This window comes from Gouania willdenowi, chromosome 6, assembly GCF_900634775.1.
Source record: "Gouania willdenowi chromosome 6, fGouWil2.1, whole genome shotgun sequence".
NCBI lineage: Eukaryota > Metazoa > Chordata > Actinopteri > Blenniiformes > Gobiesocidae > Gouania > Gouania willdenowi.
Window position 1 is genome coordinate 33,183,837 of NC_041049.1, and position 14,610 is coordinate 33,198,446.

The 14,610-nt window shown below is 38.9% G+C and overlaps 1 protein-coding gene across 1 annotated transcript in view; it reads left to right on the forward strand.

The window, feature by feature from the left end:
* Positions 1 to 14,610, forward strand: part of plxnb2b (plexin b2b) — a 275,822-nt gene that overhangs the window by 69,148 nt on the left and 192,064 nt on the right. The window contains exon 2 of the mRNA XM_028448556.1: positions 1,947 to 2,131. The gene's annotated coding sequence lies outside the window, so the exon portion shown is untranslated. The remainder of the gene's footprint in view (positions 1 to 1,946; positions 2,132 to 14,610) is intronic.

Genomic DNA, 14,610 nt, shown 5'->3' on the forward strand with positions numbered 1-14,610 from the left:
TCATTTCTCTCTTCCTCTTGTCTGCTTTAACAGTTAGTGTCAGCATCAGAAAGGTGAAAACCTTCAAATAAAACAGAAGAAAACAAACATAACAAATGCTAATCTCACACATCAATAAATCAAACAACTGCCTACTGTGCCATGAAATTATTATAGGTATCAATAAGATATTGCAAAAGATTTGACAGCTATAATATATACAGAAAGGGATTACCCATTCTGTCCATTCCTCTAAGGATTCATTTGTTGACCACAAAGTCGACTTTGAATCTCTCCGATTATTATCCAAAAACTGAAACAATGCTTTACACCAGAGCGGGAGATTGATTTTAAACTTTGATTTGCTTTGTTTCCTTTCTTTTCAAACAACACCATATCTGCCAGAAGAAGCTCATGCAGTAGCAGCTGTTTGCTGTTTGCAGTGATGCAGCTTGAATTGAGCACTTGGCTAAAAGCACAAACAACAAAACAATCCTGGCTTTTTGTCTATTGTTGACCTCCATCTTCTCATCGCCTTAAAAACAGGAACTCTCAGCTTTAGTTACTTTAGTGACCATTACAATAACCAAACAAGGTGAAAACCATTAACATTAAATTAAATTCAAGGCATCATGGGCCGAGAATATCAAAGCAATTTTATGGACACCTTTTTTTTGGTGTAATAATATTTTTTAGAAAAGCTTTGATATTGATTGATACTCTCACAAACCAATTGTTTTAAAAGGAATCTTGTATACATCATCATAATGTTATAACTTATCAGGCAATATTGCTATTTCTATGAAGGGCTTTAAACAAACACAATTGGTCAAAGTGCTCTAATTAGAAAACATTTAGAAACAAAATGTCGCTGTACATAAAGTACACACAAGTTTACAAGAATTAATAACAAATTCATCATTGCATAAAATATAGACATATTTGTGTGTAATTTATGTTTAAAAAAAGTTTTATATAAACATGTGTTTAACTACTCCAGGGATAAAAGACAGTAGCAACAGTTTGTAGGGATGTCCCCTAACAACTTTTTCACTTCCGATATGATACCAATATTGCAGCCTTGCGTATCGGCCGATGCCGATATTGATCAGATACGATATCAGCACAAATCAGACTTTTATTGCTTATTTTGTAGTGTGGAACGTTAGAAAAGAATTGATCAAGTGATGTTCCTCAAACAGAGAACAATAGTCAGCAACAGTAGGTCTCTTTGTTGGAGTGTGACACAGTCACCTATGGATAGAAGTGTTGGAGCAGAACATTTTATTGCAGAGCTTATATCGGTGATTTTAGATGCAGTCCGATAAAATCCGATATTCGTTTTCTGGCTGATAATGGACCGATATCAAATATCAATATTGGATCAAGACACCTCTAACAGTTTGTATAATACTAAATGTCATTGATGAACACAGAGGCCTCACTTTACTGAATGACGTGGGTTATGAATCCATCTGGGGTGAAGATGTTGCATCACTGCTTTGGCATTAGAGCTGTTTTAGGTCTGCAATGGGTTTTTTTCCTCTGTGCTCTGTTGCTGAGAGATTATTGGTGAAAACTGGAGAGATCTGTCCTCCCCTTCCCCTTCTTATGTCTGGGGACTTACAGCAGTCGGCCTCTTCTCTGATCTGCTGTTATTTTTGTCACAAAGAGCACACTCTCATCCTGGTAATTGCATGCTGCCAGCCGCCACACCTGTTGCTGCGGTTTGCCCCCTGCCCTCCAAGGCTTCACCCCACCTCTGCTGGAGGTGAACTCCGCAGGGAGGGGCGACTGTGATCTATCCATTGTGAACATGTGTGAATTTTGCTTCACGCACAGTTAATTGTGTGTATGTGTAACCTTGAGTCCAACCTTGTGTGTGCACATGTGCATTCGAACTTGACCAGTGCTGATGGTCGACTTTGTCACCCCTTAATCCACTCTGTCTCTCCCCTTTCCCACAGCTCAGACACTTAATGAAGCCGGAGGTCAGCAATGGTGTGCCGCTAATTGGCTAAGTTTGCCCAAGGCTCAGGCAGCCTGTGATCCAATTGTCCTGCAAAACTCACTGTTTCGTCGCTCCCTCCTCCATCCTCTGTTTCACTTGGACGGCCCAGACGCTCCATGCAGTACAGTCGACCTCCCCTTGGTGAGTAGCATCCAAGGTCATTTTTAGATTCTTCAACACCCGTTTTCCCCATTCCTCAGACATGTCGTACCCTGTCATTGTAACAGTTATATAGTCATCTGTCAGCTTTTTGCTCCACTTCTCTCGATCTGTTGTTTCCTTAGAAAAATATGTTCTATATTTCATTTTCACACTCTAAGACATTTTTGGGGGTTCTTTTAATTTCTCAGTACTCCAGAAAAGACATGACTGAATCCTCAGCGTTATTAAAAAAAAACATACAACAAAAGCAGTTGTAAGAAACATTTTGAATCAGGGGAAAAAAGTAGCTACCAAATTAAAAAAGATATTATAGCTGCTGTGCAGCATTGGCTGACCAATTTAGGCAAAATTGGGCAATTTTGAGTAAATGTCAAAATTTACTAGATTTAAATAGTGCTTTTATGACAAAGTAGCCTTACAATATCAGCTCATTAACCCATCAATAAGACAGAGCTCCCATGCAAGGAACTAGCGCAAGGCGCTAATTCTCTGAGGCCCCGTTCACACTGAGACGGGTTGTCGTCTAAACGATCAAGTTTTTTATCGTTAATGCCTTGCGTCAACGCGGCAATGACCATTTGGAAGCTGGATAGGATAACAACTGAAAACGTGTCCCAGAGTATGAAAGTCTGTAAAAGCTACCCGCTGGGTCGCCGTGCAAACGGCGTATACACATACTCTGCAAACAATGACGCCATAGCCCCACCTCTCTCTTAACCCGCATGTGCGACCCCCCCACAACAACAACAACATTAACAATGGCAACAAAGCAGAAGCTTTACCTAGTCATCAGTCTACAAGCAAATCTCCTGTCATGTCTTTGTCTCCATCTCTTTCATCTTCTTCTACTGTATTTACGGCAGAGTAGATGCGCTCCACTGGTCTTTATTTTAATGGCAAGATCATCCCGTACATTCCTGTGTCATGCAGGAACTGTAGCACAGCCTTAAAAATCATCTGGTGGTTCTCTTTATGACCAAATTAAGAAATAAAAAAAAAAACCTCCACTTCTAATCAATACATGCTTCTAAATAAATGCTGCCTTTCTTTAAGTGTCTTCTTCCCTGTTTCGGAGTATTTCTATGACAGCGTTACAGCGCCACATAGAGGCCTGTAATGTTTACTACAACGTTTTCCACCTTTTCATGTGGAAGCAGGGAGAGCGTTTTTGTTTTGTATTTACAGGTATCACATTTTAACCCTTGCGGCGCCGTGTCTGCGTCATATGTCTGTGGTCCATACACATCACATCCAAAGGTTTTTTCCTCTGCCAAATCACAGCTAGTCAGCATGTCAGCATTACAGACACCGAAGCACTCAAACAGGGCAGAAGTACCCTCCGCTCCTCCTCCCTCCCAGTGCACAAACACACAGAGTTAGCTGTGCTGCTTCCTGTGTTAGCAACTGTCTGTCAGAGGCTCAGTGCAGATGTCTGTCTGTCTGTTAAACTCCATCAGTTCTGAGTGTTGAAGCACTGAGAGACATTTGAGAAAACACTGCATGTATTTCTCTTCTATAACTAACTCTCTGTAGCTCCTCAGCAGAGATCTGCTGCTGCTGTAGCTAGCAGGGCTGTTTACACATTCTTAAAGAGACAGTGTCCTGAATGTGATTTACTTTAAAAACTACTTTCAGCAACTCAGAGCTGCCCTGAAAAAAGCAACACTACATCATTTAATCACATTTCAGCCTTAATGAAGGAAAAAGTCAAAAGTGACTGCTAGTGATTAGTTAAAGGGTCTTTGTGGCGCCACTGACTTTGACCCATTATTGTTTTTCTTGTAAAACTATTGAAAAAAATAAATAATTGGAGTTTATATCACCTATTGCCATTTTGAGGAAAAATATTGAGATATGAATATTGGTCCATATCACCCAGGCCTAATGTAACCAAAGCAGTAACGTTTTATCTTGTAAAGGATATGATTGTCTAAACTGTGTGAAATGAGATGTTCAAACACTTCTTAAAGTAGGATTTTATTAACATGAGTGTATTACCTCAATAACAATGGAAATCACTAGACTGATCTGCCGCCTTGTTATGTAGCATGTGTTGCTAATGCTAATGCCACACTACTTTAGTTAAAGTGAAAAGACTGTGTGTGACTAAGAGAACATGTCAGCCTTTTTGTTTGTTAATTGTACTTGGAACCAGTTTGATAAATTGCTTACATACAATTAAAAAAATTATTTGAAAATGACCTTGTCTTAAATTATTTTTTATTCCTTTTTTCTATTTAGGGTGATGATTTTAAGTAGGTGAATTGGTTTCATTGGTAAATAACTTTAAAATAACAAAACAAAATCATGATCGTGATTTTACAAAGAAAAAAATGTGATTTGATTTTTTTCCCATATCACCCACCCCTAGATGGAACCCATAACCTTTCAATCAGAAGATGGCCATTCTACTGTCTTCAGGTGGTTGAGTGTATAAAGATGAATGAAAAGTTGCATTCTAATGTGCATTTTACATCAGTCGCAGTTTAACTCGCAATTTCTGGCACAAAAGACGATGCTCTATGTCAATTAGTTATTTAGTAAGAGACAACGCTGCGGTACATATGTTTAAAAGGTCCATATCATTATAGGAATTCTACAGCTGCAATGATTAGTCAATAAATCAATGAGTCAAACTATTTAATGATGGAACATTCTCCATGTCACTGAGCTAATTGAGAATTGGAAATGTAACTTCACTAGTTGACCAAGCCTGTGCACAAGACAGCAGCTGGTAGCGTTAAAAGGCAGATTTCAAACAGCTGTCCACGCATGGAGACGTTTTTTTATTGGCGCCATAAGTGCAAAACTGATGTTTTAAACTACATTTTTACATTGACTCCAATTATTAGCATGAGAGCGGAAAACACTATAAAAAAATAAATAAATAAAGAAATTTAAAAAATTGAGGGAGTGGATAGGTAAAATGTGTTTTACAGTTTTTGGAAAAACAGAGTGATGGACTTTCCAATAGGTTCAAATGTACAAACTTTTCCTTGGTATTGGACTACATTTTGATGAAAGTTCCACCATGTTTTTTTGCAATTACTTTTCAAACCTTTAAAATATAGAAGCTTGCTATAGCGCCACCTTTGGGACTGTTGCCTGGTTTTTACAACTGAGGCAATTTGGCATGAGACTCAATTTAGTGTTTGTTCGTACATGGGAAGTAGGATTTCCTCCTCCAAAGAAGAAAGAAGAACACTGGATAAAAGAAGAGCCCTAATGAAGACATTTATTAAAGTCCCATGTCCAACTTTCATTGATGAGTCTGTATAGTATATTTTATGTATAAAAAGGTCCTAGACTTTGTACAGTTTTGGTTTCACTAACTTAGTCCATCAATAAACGCGTCTGAAGGGAAGTCGGCTATTAAACCTTCTTCTATGGCTGCTGTCGACCCTGCCTTCTATAGGTTTTTAGAGGTAATTTAATGTTCAATATTTTTGTGTTACTTTTCACCCAGACATGGCTCCACTGGCTCCTGCCTGACATGTTGCACCTTGTCCTGTTAATGGTCTTATAGTAGGTCTTTCTCCATGGAGCATTTTTCTGTTTGCCTGCTTTTCCTTCTGTGTGGGTTAATTGCTTCACTTTCATTCCCCCACTAGTGTAAGCATTGTCTCACTTTGCCTGGCCTGCTCTGCCTTCATGCCCTCTGTCCTCCTTTTCCACAGTGGGATTTGAGCAATTACCCAGGTCCCCTGCTGGCTAATAGCAGAGGTAAAACAACTTCTATCCCTATCTTTTTGACGAAGCCCAACACTCTCTGTTTAGGCCAAGTTTTATTGTACCTTTCTAAGTTAACAGGAGGGGTAGAATCCCACAAAGTAAATTAGTGTCTATATAGCAAAGCCTTATTTTTTCATGTGTTAAAGCAGTCGATGGGATAGGAGCTAATGCAAATGAGATCTTGAAAGAGTTTATCAAATGATGATTGACAGAAGTAGACACTTGGGAGATACCATAACTCACCAACAATGTCAGTAATTCAATTTCAGGCAAGAAAATGCCCCCAGTTACTGTCTGCAACTGGTTCGGTTGTACATCAAAGCTCTAACTTCATACTATTTGAGAGCCCTGCATAATATAAATATTCAACTTATCAGAACAACTGGCTGACATCCCAAAACAGTTAAAACAGTTCCCTCATCCTGCTCTTGTATCTTTTGGACCAGGAAAATGCTAAGATTTTGTTGAATTGAGCAGTTTACCCAGTTAGTGTTATGGTTCTAAAAATGAATGTTACCATGTGACTGGTTTCTGATAGCCCCAATAATTTAACTGGACAATGAATATATAATAATGTGCATTTTTATTGTTTCGTGACCAAACAAGTTCTTCTGACTAGTGATGCACATTATCGGTATCGACCAATATTGGCATTTGTATTAAGTTTCAGAAGAGAGGGGCGGAGCTGTCAACTGATCACCACCTGGTGGTGAGTTGGCTCCGATGGCAGGGGAAAATGCCAGTTAGACCTGGCAGACCCAAAAGTATTGTGAGGGTCTACTGGGACTGTCTCCCATCAGAAGGAGCGTCAACTCCCACCTCCGTGAAAGCTTCAACCATGTCTCGGGGGAGGCAGGGGAAATTTGAGTCCGAGTGGGCCATGTTCCATGCCTCTGTTGTCGAGGCGGCTGATCAGTGCTGTAGTTGTACAGTAGTCGCTGCCTGTCGCGGAGTGCACCCATAGCGGTCGCAGAGGCAAAAACCCGGACATGTGAGAAGTTTGATGAGGCCATGGACGGTGGCTTCAAAGAGGTTCTGGACCATAATCAAGCTTGTCAGGAGTGGAAAGCAGTGCACCATCAACGCTGTGTGGTGCAAATGATGCGCTGCTGACCTTAACTCGAAACAGCAAGTAACGTCATTATTTAGTTTAAAAACAATTGCCATAAATAAAAATGGTATGTTCTACATAACAAAATTTAAATATTTTTCTTAATTTGCACAAGGAATGATTACTTATGTTACATAATTTTCAGCCTTGTCTTATCTGCATTTGCCAGCAGGCCAACATAATAAAATGTATGCAGATTAATTTTGTATATTAATTTCACTACAGAAACTAGATAAATTACGTAGGTGTAGGGAAAAGAGTATCGGTATGAGTTATTAGCCACATGATTTGTAAAATATTGGCAAATCGGATATTGTTCAGAAATCCAATATTGCGCATCCCTACTTTGGACGAATGTAAACACTTGGGATGCAATGATATAATAATAATAATGGCTTGGATTTATATAGCACTTTTTTGGAGGAGACTGAAAGCACGTACAGAAACCATTATTCATTCACACCAGTTACTCACATCAGTCATACCGGTGGTGGTAAGCTACAATGTAGCCACATACTGACAGAAGTGTGGCTGCCATTTCACGCCGACGGCCCCTCTGACCACCACCAACATTCATGCACAATTCATAGCCATTCATACGAGGCAATGTGGGTAAAGTGTTTTGCCCAAGGACACAACCACAATAACTCAGATAGTGTGGGATTCGAACCCCCAGCCCTTTGGTTATCAAAATTATCACATCAAAATTTCACGGTAGGATATTGTCACAGTATTAAGGACGCGGTATTGTACATTTCTTAATTATCGGATAATTGATAGATTGTAAGAAAATACCATATTGGTGTATTACTATTCTAAATGGTGATGCACCCCTTTGGTGCAAAACCTTGTTTTTTTCTCCTTACATGCCAGCCGTAAACTTAATCTTCACCACCCAGGTTTGGTTTGGAACTCCAAACATCGCAAATGTCAAGCTTGTGCGGTACCAAAAAAAAAACACCTTGTTCCTGACTCATCATCCTCAGACTTTAACCTGGTACTGCAGCACTTCAGTTTATTTACCACTCCTGTGAATATCCAAGCTGTCGAGGCTGACTGGGCTTAACGTTTGCTTGCCAGGGCACAGTTGGAAGGGATCCGGCCTTCGGGCCACATGCACCGCTCCACTCCAGCCCAGGAAAACAAGGCCTTGGCTGTGCAGCTGTCATGGAAATGCTCAGCACTTTAGAAGATTGCTTCGGTACATTCTTGTTCCTTTTTTGAATTACAGCGTGCCAAGCATGAGATTTTCCTTTAGCTCATCCTGAATTTACTCCGAATCATAGACACAAGAGTCTTTGTTCACCAGCAAGATGTGCTGTAACTAAAATTTGTACACACAAGGCAGATGGTTTTTGTTTGCATCAACTTTTTGGAGGATTATTGGCTTTTACTCAGAGGTAAGTTTTCCTTTAAAGCAACAAAATTATGCAATAGTTATCTCAGAGGATTTGTTAAGACTTGCCTGTTGAGTTAATCGCCCCATCTGCACCTTTGGGAGGCTGGTGCTGGCTGTTGTCTTCATTAGAACATAAACTGTGGAGTTGTGCCTATTGTAAGAGAATTAACATTGAAAGATGAACCAGACAAGCCCCTCCAACATTTTCGTGTCAAAGCTGCAGATAATTGACAATGATTTGACCAGTTTTTGCAACGTTTACCTGGAGCAGGAATAGAAGATTTTTACACTAGCTTCCTGAGCCCATTTCACTTTGGCAGGATACTCTTTGGCAGCCAGATGTTAAGAAAGGCCAACAAGAGTCAGCGTTGTTAGATGAAGAACCACGTTTTTAAGTTTCTCCATTAAAAAAAGAAAAAAGACACTCCTATCTATGTAAATTTATTTAATATGCAGCCATTAAAAACCTAAAATAATTTCCTTGAAAAAGTTAAAGGCTCATGGTGTTTGCTCAATTCTCAATGCCTTTTGAATGTTGTTTCATTTCTGAGAAGACTACTGACTGGACAGCTGTCTACAGAATATTAGCTACAGGAGGCCATTGAAAAAGATGCTGGCTGTTTGAAGAGTGCTGTAACCAGGAATATTCATGGTGAGTAGGAGGAAAAAAACATGGGAGCAGGAACAGAGGAAGAAGCTGCCTGAAGAGTAAGCAAACGCTGTCCAATAATTTGAGATGGACTATATTTAACTACGGATATATCCAGGATAATAAATTTAGGATTTCTTGTCGAGCTTCAGCAGAACAACAGATGGGACGTCTAAGGTAAACTAATTAAACTATTTGAAAAATATTTTACATTTTGCCTGGAAAATGAGGTGCCAGAAAGTGGAGGAAGAATAAAGAGAATGTGAAATTCATAGTTGGTAATTATTTTGTGAGGAATGATATCTATATAGAGAAGTTGTTTGTCAACAATTACAAAATATTCTGCCCAGGACAGTCATGAGGTACCAACATCAGATTGTATCTTTGTGCTTTATAGTTCAGCTGATTGTTCCACTTGAACTTGTGAACATATAGATGTTTCACAACTACAGAGCTTCATGCTGGTTCATGTTCCTTGGTTTCTATTCAGAGTGTGTGTGTGTGTGGGGGGGGGGGGGGTGTTGAATGTTAAGAAGGTGAACATTTGGTTTAGTTCAGACAAAAGAAACTTTGCGGTCTTTCTCCCCCTTTTACCTTTAGCTTTAGTACTAGTTATCTTTCCAAAATATATCCAACATATTTACATGTAATTGCATATGTATATACCGTATTTTTTGGACTATAAGGCGCACTTAAAATTCTTTAATTTTCTCAAAAATCGACAGTGCGCCTTATCAGGTGCGCCTTATATATGAAATTAACTACTGTGCTTCAACATACTGAACTGAAAAAGTGAGTGTGATGTTCTGTATTTTATGTGATAAACCTGAACAATGTTGAGATTTATTGTTAATGAGTTGAATAAAGTTTGACTTATCTGACTTTTATTTCGCTTAATGCGTCTTAATAATAATAATAATAATAATAATAATAACAAACTGTGGTGCCTTATAATCCGGTGCGCCTTATAGTCTGAAAAATATGGTATATATATATATATATATATGTATTATTGTACACTGACATCAACACATGAGCATAAATTTAAGAGATTTATAGCGGGCTTCACATTCTGGTTTACATTCGAAGCAGGTGTTCTAAATTTATGGGTCTCAGTCCAAAATTGGAACAGACCTAATTTCAGTGTGTTGCAGTGTTTGCCTGAGCAAACTCAAGGGGAAGTATGCTTTTTTTTTTTAAAAAGGGGATGTTTTTTCTCCCCCAGAATCACACTTGTAGTGTGTATTGGGCAGTAGTGAGTTACAAGTCTTTGAACCAGATTGTTTCCAGTAACCACTTATTTTTAAAAAGCACATTTGGCAGCATTTCTTAAGTTTATGGATATGAGTGTAAAACTATTAACTATGTTTAAATATCTATTTTTTAGATAAAGAAAAAGCTTAGCATACTAAATTGTTGTGACAATTTCCCTTTCTAGCATTACCACCTATTAAACCACCACTACCACTTAGTTTTCTCAATAAAATGAATCTGAAAATGTTCCCATACAGTTTTTAGTTGTGTAACTTTTCTTTTGAAAGGTTTTTGTTGTTTCGTCTATTGTCTCAGGGTGTGCAGATAAAGAACTACATCATCCATATATGTTGCAACAGCGTTTTCCCTCTGCACTTTTAAACACTTCACTTTCATGACCTACTGAAGATTGACTTTAGATTTTTCATTATCTTTATTAATACCTCCTACTGGATGAAAAGTTCAATGCTGCTGTTTGTTTATTCTATTCACAAAGCAGCAAATAAGTCACTTACCACTGGGTTTGATGGAGGAATAAATAAATGTTCTTGTCATTGAACTGCATCCATGGCCAGTGTTATCAAATGCATCCTGAAGCATTTTTGGCAGGAAAACAGGAGCAAGCAGGGAAACGAAGACCAGATAATGCACTTCCTTATCTTGTAAAATACTTCCTATGGTTTTTCAAAAAGGAAGTTCATGCACCGCCCTCCCGATTACCTCCTTAAATGCTCTTCCTCAATCCAAGTTTACTCGGCAGTGTTTGCAGTTTTTTTGGGGGAAAGACGGATTTTGAAGACTCTTAACTATTTATTTAGTTTTTTGTATGTTAATGTTGGTGATTTGCACTTTACCTAAAAGGTCAGTGATATTTACCTTTAACTGTGATGCTCCTTCTATAAGTAGTAGTGACAAATCAGCCTGGAAAAATGTGAATTCTGCATTTAGAATTACCAACACTGACATGAGTAGCTGTAAACTGGGATTGGTGTGTGACCCCAACCTGTATTTGTACTTTGGATGCCCCATCTTGAAAAAAAAAGGTAAAACTCCACCCGCTTCTCTAGATCTGAACTATCCAGCAACAGCTATGGATGTTCTTCTCTTAACTGTCACATATTTTCTGTTTAGAGACACTAAAGAATCTTGTTTTTGTGAATTTATATTATAAATAATGAAATGGAGCCTGAAATTGGTGATTGTTGGTAATTAGGACTAGGTTGTCAGACTGAGTGAGATGGTAGTATGGTGATGGCAGTAATTAGTATTATCTTTAGGGGTTGTTGCCTTAACAATGATCTTGCTGTTTTCCAGGATGCTGGGTTTCATGCATTCATGAGCTTCAGTTAGAGACAATAGACTTAAAATCCATGTGTTCACGTTGGTCACACAGGAAAAGCTTGTCCGTGTTTCCATTAGTCAAACCATTTGGCAGTTTACACTGTGAGCAGCTTGACGTTAAACCACACTCCACATTATCAACCATTTCAGCAGGTCTTCAAATACGCCCTTAATCCTGTCATTTCATCCATGGACACAAACACGGTTCCTTTGAGTTCGGAGCATGTCAGCGTGCCTGTCTCTCCTCCTCTATGTGAGAGATTGGATTTTGCACATGTGCACACAGGAATCCACTTCCGTACATTTATACCTCCGTGTGCGCTCATATCTTGTCAGACCCATACAGTGAAAATGAGCTGATCTGATGCAATGTGTAGGAGTGAAGGACAATGGTATGTATACCCTGTTCAGTGGATGATTATGGATAATAACTTGCCTTAGTTGAAGTGAATTTCTGTTCATCTGGAGAATCGAACAAGCACAGTATTTACCCCCTGAGATGAAGCAAGAAAACTGCCCCGAAAGCACAGAACCCAGGCGACATTTGCCTTTCCTGCTATCACACAGAGTAATGAACCTGCCAGCGCTCGGCATGACTTTATGCACCAAGGTGTGCAGTGTGATTATTTGGTGAGTCAAAGAGAATATCAGGGTTAGCAATGGGTTGCCGACCGCTGTTTTACTCATGCAGTCACGACTAACTTGCAAATTGCAATAGCTCTGAATTAAACATGCGGCACCTCATTGCGTGAAGCAAGATGGACATGCAAACATGTTGAAAAAATTGGCTTTTGAGCAGGCTATTTACGATTATGGCTTTGAATCTATTTCATTATAATATACCATCCATTACACTTTGAATGAATGACGCAGAGAGGTGAAGCCAGCCGAGTGCGGCTTAGTCTAATAACTGTATGTACGCCTGCTTTAAATGAGGCAAAGGAAAGACAGATCCTGCAGATATTAGTTTTCTTTGCAGGGGTCCTCAGATCTGGTGATGTGCTTTGTGAGGAGTAATAAAGAAATATGTCTGTTTTTATTGTGCCTTGGCGACAGAGTTATGTTTAGAGCTCGCATAAAGAGCTGGAACACAGCGTAAAATTATATTATGGCCCATTAGGTGGGGGCTCAAGCCAAGAGCTGCAAGCGGTAACTGAGAGCTGGGGTAATGGGGCTGCAGCAGTGTTGTCTGTGATCTGCTCTTTGACTCCTCTGATTGAATCGTCTACATCACTGGCGTTCCATCTCTTGGGGAGGCGAGGTAGACAAGGTGATTTTGGCTGAAGACATCATTCTGTCAAGCCCTCCGGATTAGAGAATTGGTTGAGGGAATGGGACATGGTACATTCAGAAATATAAAAAAAAAAGGACACGTTCAAGAGTCACAGTTTGATTGGTTGCTGTCAAGCGGAATCTTCTACATGTTTTATTCTGTAAAAATAAATAGAATCCCACTAAAAGCTTATACTTTTCTTTATGTCAGAGTAGATCTTAAATCTTCCTTTAAGGAATCTACTGCTCTGTGACTGGCAGACCTGATATTCTTTGGGCAGGCTTTCCTCTTCCAAACTATGTGAACTTTATGCTGTATAAACCTCTACATCAGGGGTCACTAAGCCAGGGGTCTACACACTGGTTGGGACCTTTGACCATGTGATCTTATCCTGGAGGACCAACTTAACAGACAAAAGATCCAAAGTCGGAAAAATTATTTTCTTATACCTTAAAAAAAATTCTAACAAAAAAATAATTCAAACAAGTATTTAAACACTTTTCCTGTACGTGTTCTGAACTCATGAGATATGAAGGCCCATTAAACACAATTAAGAAATTATGAATTTATTTATCAGGGACAATACAAACATCATTGTCTCAGATAAAGAGGAAAATGAGTAGTATATTGGGCTTGTAGCTCAGGCTAATTTACAGCCCTTGTCCCTGGCCAGGCCAATTTCCACAAAACAAAGAATATAGACATCATAAAAAGCAAGAAAATAGAGAAAAAAAGAAAAATAGATATTAACTGACAATACCTTAGTGCTCACAACTGTTTGAGACAATATTTTATTTGTATGTTGAACTGCTTTAAAACTGTCTAGAATTTAATTTGTGGTAGAAGGAATTTCCGGAAATGTGCTCCTTTGACTTATATGGATGAATGGCCAAATAAAGTTTGGAACTCTACAGTTGCCGGTGAGCATCACATTTGTGCGGATATATCACTTTTTTCACTGTACTGCTTTTTGATCCAGTATGCTGGTTTAGAGCCGTCGATGTGCATGTCTTTCCTCTAAACTCTACAGGTCTGCTCAGCTGCTCTATTAGTTCTACTTAGGGTTGGGCACTGAGAACCGGTTCCAAATAGGAACCGGTTCCCAACGTCCGGTTTCAGAACCGCTACAAAGATGTTTGCATTTTGATTCTTTTTTTCGATTCCTAAATGCCCGTACTAGTTTGTTTTCGCGGCTTGCTCTGTTTGTTTACGCAGGGCTTGTATAAGATGTGTTCAGAACGCGACTTGTGTGTGTGTGTGTGTGTGTGTCTCTCTCTGGCGCGTGCGTGTCTCTGGCGTGTGTGTGTGTGTGTCTCTGGCGTGTCATCGCCACAAGTCGCGAAAGCGCAGAATGACTCAAATAACAGTAAAGAGGTCTTATATTAGTCTATTTTCTTTTTAAAGAGGTGTTTTTTTGTGGCTTTAGACAGACTCCAATTACATATTTGTATATAATATGTTCCCTACAATATGAATAGGTTCACAATATAACTATTTTTTTATAGTTTCTGTTTCCACTGTATCCAGAATAATAATAATCTTTCTCAAGAAGAACTAATGATTGATTTGTCACATGACTGTTCCAGGGTTTGTTTGAGTTTGTTTTATTTAGTTTCAATTTTACCTGGGCTGTAGCTCTTTGTTTTTTGACTGCTGACAACTTGTTTGTAGTTTTATTTCAGCATGTTTCACTTTTACA